Source organism: Bos taurus, chromosome 5 (genome assembly GCF_002263795.3).
Source record: "Bos taurus isolate L1 Dominette 01449 registration number 42190680 breed Hereford chromosome 5, ARS-UCD2.0, whole genome shotgun sequence".
In the NCBI taxonomy this organism is placed as follows: Eukaryota; Metazoa; Chordata; class Mammalia; order Artiodactyla; family Bovidae; genus Bos; species Bos taurus.
This window is the reverse complement of record NC_037332.1, coordinates 37,556,449-37,567,307: the sequence shown is the minus strand read 5'-3', so window position 1 is coordinate 37,567,307 and position 10,859 is coordinate 37,556,449. Positions and strand designations below refer to the sequence as shown.

Here is a 10,859-nt window from a genome sequence, read left to right as displayed (position 1 = left end):
AGATCTCTAACCAACCTTTCCAGCATCTTCCCATTTCTTAATGATGAGGCTCTAAGGAACTACAGAGGCTCTTCCAGATCCTCCTTAATTGGAGAAAAATCCCTCCAAATTGGGGATGAATTCTAGTCCTAACAGCAGTGCCACACTCAAGGTGCCCAACTCCACTACAGTAAAATAGCCTCTGCCTCAGATCACTAAAACAGTTCAAATAGAGGGGCTTTCTCATGAAATCCTGTTTCTGAACCTGTTCCATTTTGTTAGGCCCTTTGTGAGATATATACCCTTTCCTCCTTAGCTCCTCTGCACTTATCCATTTGTAGGCTCCCCTCCCTGCTTGTTCCTTGCAGAGTAGCTTGGTGGCCTCCTCTGATGATTTACTTGTAGATTCTTCCTGGGTTCATACGCATGTGCCAGAGACTGCATGAGGCCCTGGGGACACTTACACAGTATGATCAACATCCAGGTCCTGGAGAATTCCCAGAGTGGGATTCACTTGTAAAAAGAGGTGAAGAGCTTGGCCTGGTACACATGTGCTAGACATCATCAGAGCAGCAGAGACAGAGTGAAGGAAGAAACACCATCTTCATGAGCTCACCATTCTCACTCCTGATCCAGATTAGAGCCTGAAAGGCACGTAGATTAGTGGAGGACCCAACAAGGCCTGGATCAGCTAGTTTCCACATCTGAACTAGATCTCAGCCCAGAGGTGTATTTATCAGACATTTATGGGGTCCAAGGCAGTTCCCACTGACCCATGTCTGACTTGATTCCTGTTCTCCGCCTCTCACCAGTTTTCATGAAGGAAACTGCCTGGTGTGTCACAATAGATGGAGATGGCAACCAAACGAAGAAAGCTACTCTCTGTGGACATTTAGAACAGTATCAATGCCATTCTCTCTCAAGCCTTTATGCTTGCATCCACTTAGAAGGAGCACAGATTTTTATTGTACAGATGGCCATGGTTGGATGCAGGTGGTGATGCAGTACTGATTCTCCTCATCTTAAGACTTAGGAACCCATCATTCCTCTACCTTCCCATGGCCTGGTTACCTTTTGTTTCTTCCTTCTGCTTCTCTATACCTTTTCCCTATTAATGCCTTGCCCAAGGCTCTTGGTCCTGCTTTTTCCCATGGAATCCGCCACTGCTCTCTGTGGATTTCTAGTGCCCTTGCTCCTGGTGCACTCATTTTAGCATTCAGCTGCACACAGCTAAGATTCCTTCAAATATCACTGGGAAACTGTGACCTACGGACAAAGGATTTCTAGAACAATCCTGTTTTGTGAAGCTTGTTTCTATGGGAGAGAAGAGATCTTTTTAAATAAGCAGTCTCATTTTTGTCTTGTGGGAAAAAAATATCAACACCTATAAAGCAGTCAAATTCAATTGAGATATATGTATTTAGGATTCAAGATCCAAAAGGATCCTCAAGCCATAATTTGCCACATTTTTATATTTATACTGACTTAAAGCAACTTCTTTGATTTGTTGCTTGGGGAAGCTGGTAGAAGAAACTAAGGCCCTATTTCCTCTGGCAGGTTCCACATGACACAAGTGGGCACACTCCTGTCACACTGCCAAGTTTCTTTTTCCCCACCTTGCAACACACAACCTCCACTTCATCCTAATAAAAAGGGAGCTTAGTGCCCACCCTGATGTTTAACACTCACCCTAAAGAAGACCTCTAGCTGCTCTCTTCATTTTGTACAGGGTTTCTTGCCCAGCACAAAGAAACTGGGACTGTCATAACTGGTGGAAAACAGACTTTCCACGAGACAAAGACAATCCTATTCTTGGCAATATTTTCTGAAGCAAAACATTAGGCCTCAGTTGGTGAACCTTGGAGTGAAATTGTCCCAACTCTGCCTGGAGGCTCCTTCTTTCTCAGATTCCTTCAGTATTGGCTGAAGCATGTAGATCCACCAGGGCGTGCCAACAAAAGCAAGGTGCTTTGCCTCAGCACTCCAGCTAAGATGGGGGAAGGACTGAATCTAAGGCCCCTACAAAGAGAGAGCTTCGGATATGTGGAGGACAGGAAGGAAGCTACATTTGAGAAAGTACCCCTTTAATGCTGATGTTTCTGAGGGAACAAGGGCTGGGATTACTGAAATCTCAGGCCTGGCAAGTGGCCTACACAGGAGGATCGGGAAAAAGGATTAAAATCGTAATTGATGCCAAACTCATAGTAGAAGTTTAGAGTCTCTCCAGGAGGCGGGGTGTGAGAGGAAGGGCATTGTGTTTGGAACTGAAGGGTTAATCTACAGTGCCTGGTTCCCCATTTGCTGGTTGTGCAATTCTGCATAATTTATCCCCCTCTTTTTTCTCATAAGTTAAATAAATACAGTTGTAGATTCTTTTCTTGTGTATAATCAATCAAAATGTCATGAGCTGAATATAAAGACCTACTCAGAATTGAAGGTTTATTATTAAATGAAGTGATTATTATCCCAGTAATAGGGATTGTGAAACCCAGTTTTGTCCACTTAGAACTCCATTGAAAATTTTCCTGAATGTCAATGGTGATTTTTTCCTGCCTTGTTGAGGTATAGTTAGTATATAGCATTCTGCACATATTTAAGGCCTACGATTTGATAAATTTTGGCATGAATATTACAATATAATAAAAATTATATCTGGTCTCTGTCTCTGGTCCTTGGCATAGAGCTTCAAAAATCTTTAAAATTTCCTGAGTGGTAAGATTGCCTTTGTTATGCCATGATGTGGCTGTTGTGGGGTCTTAAGTAGCTTCAGGGGGGTAATGAAAGACCAATTGCCTGGTCAGATGGTTGTAACCTTGAGCCACACTCCAGGGAGGGGAAGGGGGTGGAGACTGACTTCAGTCACTTGGCCAGTGATTTAATCATGCCTGCACAATGAAACCTCAATAAAAACTTTGGACACTGGTGCTCAGTAGAACTTCCAGGTTGGTGAGCACATTGATGTGCCAGGAAGGTGATGTAGAAAATCTGTCCAGGACTCCACAGGGAGAGGATATGGAAGCTTTGCCCCCAGAACTCTTGTAGGCTTCACCTAGGTGTATCCTTTATAATAAAACTGTAACTGTAAGTATAGTGTTTCCTTAGTTGTATTAATTGTTTCCAGGGAATTACTGAGCCTGAGGGGATCCCTAAATATATAGCCAGACTGTGAAAAGTGTGGGAGGCCTAGAGATACCCCAACTGTGTCTCCTGTCTGACAGTTTTGTGGGTGACTTTGTCCTAACTTGTAGGGTATGATGCCAACTTGAGTGGTTAGCAGAATGCTTCTGCTGTACTCTTAGTTAGGAGGGAGACAGAGCATTTGGTGTCAGAAAGATAGGATTCATTAGAAGGACCCTGACTCACTGAGACATATGATTTGGAAAGAGAGAGGATAAAAGGGTAGGGGATAAGAATCTTTTGATTCCTGGGTGGCCAAAATATTACCTGTGCTATGAAATAGCAGCTGTGCTCCTATCATTTACTCAAATTAAAACTTAATAGAATTTAGAGATGATTCACCCAACTCCTGAGGAGCTGGCTCACTGGATGCATAAGTAAAATAATAAGAAAAAGATTAAATATTAAATTCCATGGTTATTGTTATCTTTAACAGCTAAAGTGAAGTTAAAACAGTACTGAGTCAGATCTTGGTGCTGACCAAGTTCAGAATATGGTCAATCTGAGCTATCATCACTGGCCTCAAAGCTTTCCCCAAAGGGAAGAGTTATGTTTAGACAATAGAGAGTACTTCTGAGATCTCTGGTCATCAAAAAGGTCATCCAAACTGGGAACATGGTAAGACCATGAAATTACCAAAACCAGGAGTTACAGTATGAAGGACTTTTCTCATTTTTTTTGGATTGGTATCATCAACTTCCTGAAGAACTTTTACTGAAATGGAATGTGTGAAGGTCTAATTTGGGGACCGTGTCTTTGGTTTTAAATATTACAGAGTGAAAGAGTATGTTTGGGCATTATAGAGCAAACATAGATGGCTATGAATAAACAAAGGTCCATATAGTCAAAGCTATGGTTTTTCCAGTAGTCATGTATGGATGTGAGTGCCATAAAGAAGGTTGAGCACTGAAGGATTGATGATTTTGAACTGTGGTGCCAGAGAAGACTCTTAAGAATCCCTTGGACAGCAAGGAGATCAAACCAGTCAATCCTAAATGAAATCAACTCTGACTATTCATTGGAAGGACTGACACTGAAGCTGAAGCTCCAGTATTTTGGCTACCTTATGTGAAGAGCCAACTCATTGGAAAAGACTCTGATTCTGGGAAAGATTGAGAGCCAGAGGAGAAGGGGTCAACAGAGGATGAGATGGTTGGATGGCATCATTGACTCAATGGACATGAGTTTGAGCAAACTCCATGAGATAGTGAAGGATAGGGAAGCCTGGCATGTTGCAGTCCATGGGGATGCAGAATCGGACACAGCAGAGTGACTAAACAACAAAAACAAATAATTCAGACACATTGCAGGTTATCCTCAAGTTAACATCTATCCTAGTGGACTAGGTAAAAGGCATTATAGAGTTTGTTTACTCTGAGAAGGGGAACTGTCTGTCTCCCTGTACATAAATGCCAAGTGGTACATCTCAGAAGAAGTAGCTAATATGCTTTGCATGCAAGTCATGCTAAACTGGCTTTATGGTGCATGCATGTGTACTTAGTCATTAAGTAGAGTCCAACTCTTTGCAAGCCCATGGACTGTAGCCCACCAGGTTCCTCTGTTCAAAGGGTTTCCCAGGCAAGAATACTGGAGTGGGTTGCCATTTCCTTCTCCAGGGAATCTTCCCAACCCAAGAATCAAACCCATGTCTCTTGCATTGGTAGGCAGATTCTTTACCACTGAGCCACCTAGAAAGTTGACTTTATGATGATCAAGATACTAATCCATGAAACATGCCCCTTTTCCAAGTCACGGTAAGTGCTGTAATTAAAATACTCTTTTGGTCTGGGAGACCATATAACCTCACTGCTGCAAAATTGAACAGCTGTCCAAAATGACTTACTGGATTTTTCTGTCTCAGTTTCCCCTTATGGGTCTTATAGATGCTAATAGAAATAGATTAATTAACACAAAAATGAGAAAAAGCAGAAGAGATATGCAAGGGACTCATCCTGATAGAATGGAAATCTTTACACGTGTTTAAGGAATGGGGTGAGTAAAGTAGACATTAATAGGGTTGAAGCAAAGGTCCTCATGGAGCACTATCAAAGGATGAGTAGACCAGTGATATCTCTTTTTGATCCTCAACACTAAAGGTCCTTAAATATGTCTGTCCACCCTATGTGACTCAGTTTGCAGGAATATTAAAAAGTCAGAAGACAAAGACTACATTGAGAAACACAACCTGAATTACTTTGGACCACAGCCAAGTGGATTTCAAGCAGATTTATCAAGCTAAATATTGACAAAATGTCCAGTGTATCTTGGCTCAACCCTCTGCTTGGGGACCTGAAGCCTTATGCTTATGACTAAGTGGAACGACTAGGAAGTGGAGAAGAGAAATTTCTCAGACTTCTTGACAAGGGAACTTCACGAACTGTTTAGTACCAGAATCTGTTGGTGAGAACTTAATGGAGCCTACAATTAAATTGAAAAATCATAGAAATTCAAGAGTTGACAGGATTAAGGTGAAAACTTTGGATGGAAACTTGGAATTTTTACATATGCCCAGTGTAAAATAGTTGAATCTGTTTTACCAAATTTATTATAGAGATGGATATTGTGTCTGGCTGAGGAGTGCTTCCTCTACGTTTCATTATAAAACAAAAGGCACACATAACACCACCGTTCAGCAATATTGGACACGATATATGGGAATGCATAGGAATGCCAGAGCCCATACAATACAAAATAGAAGTGGAATGTTGGTACAAACCCAATTCTCTGTGCAATAACTTTGTATAGAGTGTAGACTCGGGTTTGTGGCAAAATCCTATGAGCTTTTCTCCCAGTGACAACTGCTGGGATCATGGACTAGAAAATTTCCATTTGAGGAGAAACTACTACCTTGCTTTTAGACATTAATTCACCCTGTCCCTGTGACTGAAGGACATAAAATAATATTGAAACCCATAATACCTTGGGTGATAGTAGAGTGACACTCTAATGTGGAAGGCAATGCCCAGATGAGTTCCATAATAAAATGGAAATAGTTTTGTCAAGAGTGTGCTATGAAGGTAATGCAAAGGACTTCTCAGCATAATCATAAGTAGGTACATTCTTTCCCCCTAGATCTGACTTTGGAACACACAAGGAGCTGCCTGATTCTATTGCCACTCGGACAGTGCCCTATTATTAGCTCTTGATTGACCAACGCAGAGCTGCTCAACTTTTGGTTATCAGTTCCAAAGTGGACTGTTTGGAAGTCTACCACTCTGATTAAGGAAGGTAAACATAAATTAGCTCAATGGGCTAACTTGCATGCTTTCTGATCCTATGTTTAGGTTTTTACTGATGCATGGATGGTGACCTGGCCATATGGTCAGGCAGGAGGGCAAAGGGAAACCCATCTGTTAGAAGGATGCCCAAATACGCTTTCACTCTACCTGGCCAAAGGGGGTTAACAGTGAATGCGCCTGTATTGCTTACTGGTAAGAATAGTCCATTAGCTCTGTACACATGGAGAGATGGGGAAATAATAGTTGAGGTTAAAGGAATAAACACATGGGTCATACAATGAGGGAAATCCAGTATCCTTCAAGAAAAAACTCTTAGTTCAATTATGTCAGATGTTTGAAAGGGTGAAACCATGTACAGCTGAGACCACTCCTTCTTTTAGAACCTGACAACTTCAAGAAGTCTGCAAACCTGTGTGACCTTGCCCCAGGAAACACTTTGGTCATAAAATTTGATGATGGGTTGGACTAATTTTAAATGCTTGAAAGGAACTCAGTACAGTGCCAGTACCTTCTAACATTTACTTGCAGATTACATCTCTTATATTGCAATACAGTCTAACACTGGCATTGTTGGTAAATATATGATATTAAATTTGATAGTCAATTAGGGAAATACATTTGAGGTATCATCTTTACCCCACACTTGCTCCTCCAAATATTAGGAGCTCTGCTTCCAGGACCCTCTCAGATCCTGCCCTATGTGTATTTTTCATAATGAAAATGTAATAATAAGGATAGTACATTTCTGAGTTCTGTGACTCATTTCAAGTGAACCATATCAGACCTGATGGGTCACAGTAACCCTTGAATCTATAGCCAGTTTTTTGGAAGTGTGGGTGTCCTGGAGAACCCTGGCCAGTGGCTGGTGTCTGAGAAATAAGGCAGCTTATGGAAGATTTTGTCCTTAACTTTGGGATCTGACAGTAACTCTGGGTGCTTAGTGTCAGAATGGCATTGTAGTACATCCAACTAAGGTGGACAGAGGACACGCATATACCCAGGAAGCAATGGTAAAGTGGGATTTTTTTGATGAGAAACGTAAAAATTGACTCTTGCAGTTTGCTGTACAAGGCAGGTAGAATTCCAAGGGAAAGACACAGACATGCCCACATTATTTACCACAAAACTCACATATAGGCACACCCCAACCCCCATGGCATATATCCATACATCTCCAAGGAATACAACTGCTTATGGGAACAAAGCCATGGTTTTTTACCTAGAAAATAATTTTCTTTCTCACCACCCTCAATCTTCATTCCCAGCAGAAAGCGAGAATCACGTTAATTCTCTAAACAAAAGCCATCAAGGAAGACTCACATTAAAAAAAAAAAATTATTTTTTTAATTGAAAGACAATTGCTTTACAGAATTTTGTTGTTTTCTGTTAAACATCAACATGAATCAGCCATAGGTATACATATGTCCCCTCCCTCTTGAACTTCCCTTCCAACTCGCTCTCCATCCCACCCCTCTCAGTTCAGTTCAGTTACTCAGTCATGTCTGACTCTTTGCAACCCCATGGACTGCAGCACGCCAGGCCTCCCTGTCCATCACCAAGTCCCAGAGTTTACTCAAATTCATGTTCATTAAGTCAGTGATGCCATCCAATCATCTCATCCTCTGTTGTCCCCTTCTTCTCCTGCCTTCAATCTTTCCCAGCATTAGGGTCTTTTCAAATGAGTCACCTCTTCGCATCAGGTGGTGAAAGTATTGGAGTATCAGCTTCAGGATCAGTACCTTCCAATGAATATTCATGACTGCTTTCCTTTAGGATGAACTGCTTGGATCTCCTTGCTATCCAAGGGACTCTCAAGAGTGTTCTCCAACACCACACTTCAAAAGCATCAATTCTTCAGTGCTCAGCTTTCTTTGTAGTCCAACTCCCACATCCATACATGACTACTGGAAAAACCACAGCTTTGACTAGGCGGAACTTTGTTGGCAAGGTAACATCTCTGCTTTTTAGTATGCTGTCTAAGATGGCCATAGCTTTTTCCAAGGAGTAAGTGTCTTTTAATTTCATAGCTGAAGTCACCATCTGCAGTGATTTTGGTGGTGTGTTGCTCAGTTGTGTCCGACTCTTTGCGACCCCATGGACTGTAGCCTACAAGGCTCTTCCCTCCATGGGATTCTCCAGGCAAGAGTACTGGAGTGGGTTGCCATTTCCTTCTCCAGGGGATCTTCCCGACCCAGGGATCGAACCCGGGTCTTCTGCATTCCAGGCAGATGCTTTAACCTCTGAGCCACCAGGGAAGCAGTGATTTTGGAGCCCCCCAAAAATGTTTGTCACTGTTTCCACTGTTTCCATCTATTTGACTTGAGGTGATGGGACCAGATGCCATGATCATAGTTTTCTGAATGTTGAGTTTTAAGCCAGCTTTTTCATTCTCCTCTTTCACTGTCATCAAGAGGCTCTTTAGTTCTTCGCTTTCTGCCATAAAGGTGGTGTCATCTGGATTTCTGAGGTTATTGATATTTTCCCCAGCATCTCAATTCCAGCTTGTGCTTCGTCCAGCCCAGTGTTTCTCATGATGTACTCTGCATATAAGCTAAATAAGCAGGGTGACAATATACAGCCTTGACGTACTCCTTTTCCTATTTGGAACCAGTCTGTTGTTCCATGTCCAATACTGTTGCTCCTTGACCTGCCTACAGATTTCTTAAGAGGCAGGTGAGGTGGTCTGGTATTCCCATCTCTTTCAGAATTTTCCACAGTTTATTGTGATCCACTCAGTCAAAGGCTTTGGCGTAGTCAATAAAGCAGAATTAGATGTTTTTCTGGAACTCTCTTGCTTTTTTGATGATCTGACAGATGTTGGCAATTTGATCTCTGGTTCCTCCGCCTTTTCTAAAACCAGCTTGAACATCTGGAAGTTCACGGTTCACGTACTGTTGAAGCCTGGTTTGGAGAATTTTAAGCATTACTTTACTAGCATGTGACATGAGTGCAACTGTGCAGTAGTTTGAGCATTCTTTGGCATTGCCTTTCTTTGGGATTGGAATGAAAACTGACCTTTTCCAGTCCTGTAGTCACTGCTGAGTTTTCCAAATTTGCTGGCATATTGAGTGTAGCGTTTTCACAGCATCATCTTTTAGAATTTGAAATAGCTCAACTGGAATTCCATCCCCTCCACTAGCTTTATTCATAGTGATGCTTCTTAAGGCCCACACTTGACTTCGCATTCCAGGATGTCTGGCTTTAGGTGAGTGACTGTCATGAAGATCTTTTTTGTACAGTTCATCTGTATAGTCTTTCCACCTCTTCTTAATATCTTCTACTTCTTTTAGGTCCATACCATTTCTGTCCTTGATTGTGCCCATCTTTGCATGAAATCTTCCTTTGGTATCTCTCATTTTCTTGAAGAGATCTCTAGCCTTTCCCATTCTATTGTTTTCCTATATTTCTTTGCACTGATCACCCCTCTAGATTGATATAGATCCCCTGTTTGAGTTCCCTGAGTCACAGAGCAAATTCTCATTGGTTATCTATTTTGCATATGGTAATGTAAGTTTCCATGTTACTCTCTCCATACATCTCACCCTCTCCCCTCTCTACCCCTTCGTGTCCATAATTCTGTTCTCTATGTCTGTTTCTCCCCTGTTGCCCTGCAAGTAAATTCATTCTTTCCATCTTTCTAGATTCCATATATATGCATTAGTATATGATATTTATTTTTCTCTCTCTGACTTATTTCACTCTCCATATAGGCTCTAGGTTCATCCACCTCATTAGAACTGTCTCAAATGCATTCCTTTTTATAGCTGAGTAATATTCCACTGCATATATGTACCACAGCTTCTTTATTCATTTATCTGTCGATGGACATCTATGTTGCTTCCATTTTCTAGCTATTGTTAAGTAGTCCTGCAATAAACATTGGGGTACATATCTTTTTCAGTTTTGGTTTCCTCAGGGTATATGCCTAGGAGTGAGATTGCTGGGTCATATGGTGATTTTATTCATAGTTTTTTTTAAGGAATCTCCATACCAGATGGCCCACCTTTCTTATCATCTGTTTTCCCCACACTCCCAGGAAATGACTGACCCAGAATAAACACAGATTTTTTTTCTCATGAGGTCATCTGCAGTTACAGAAAAGAAAACACTATAAAGATCAAGTCATTCTTTGTCCTGTTTGCATAGATCTTTTGTTCTCTTGTTGACTTTACAAAGCTGCATGGGAAACAGTGGTCATGACAAAATAACCTATAAGCAAGAGCAGAGAACACCTGCACATACCAAAGACATGACCTTCCCTTGAAGAATGTGTCTCTTAAGTCTATCTTGGTTCAAAACTATAATTTTTCCTCTTAATTGAAGAGGAAAAATCTGTGCTGAAGAAATGTCACCTACCAACAGTTTATAACCTGATGCTCCTGTACTTGAGTGCCTCTTGAATCAGCCAACAGTTCATCAGTGATTATCCTTCCAGCCCTCCATGGAAACAGTAACTAACCTCTA

The 10,859-nt window shown here is 41.4% G+C and overlaps 1 non-coding gene across 1 annotated transcript; it reads right to left on the bottom strand.

The window, feature by feature from the left end:
- Positions 1-8,578: 8,578 nt before the first annotated feature.
- On the bottom strand, positions 8,579-8,650 carry TRNAS-GGA (transfer RNA serine (anticodon GGA)). The gene has a single exon. It is a non-coding gene; the product is annotated as a tRNA-Ser (tRNA).
- Positions 8,651-10,859: the final 2,209 nt, after the last annotated feature.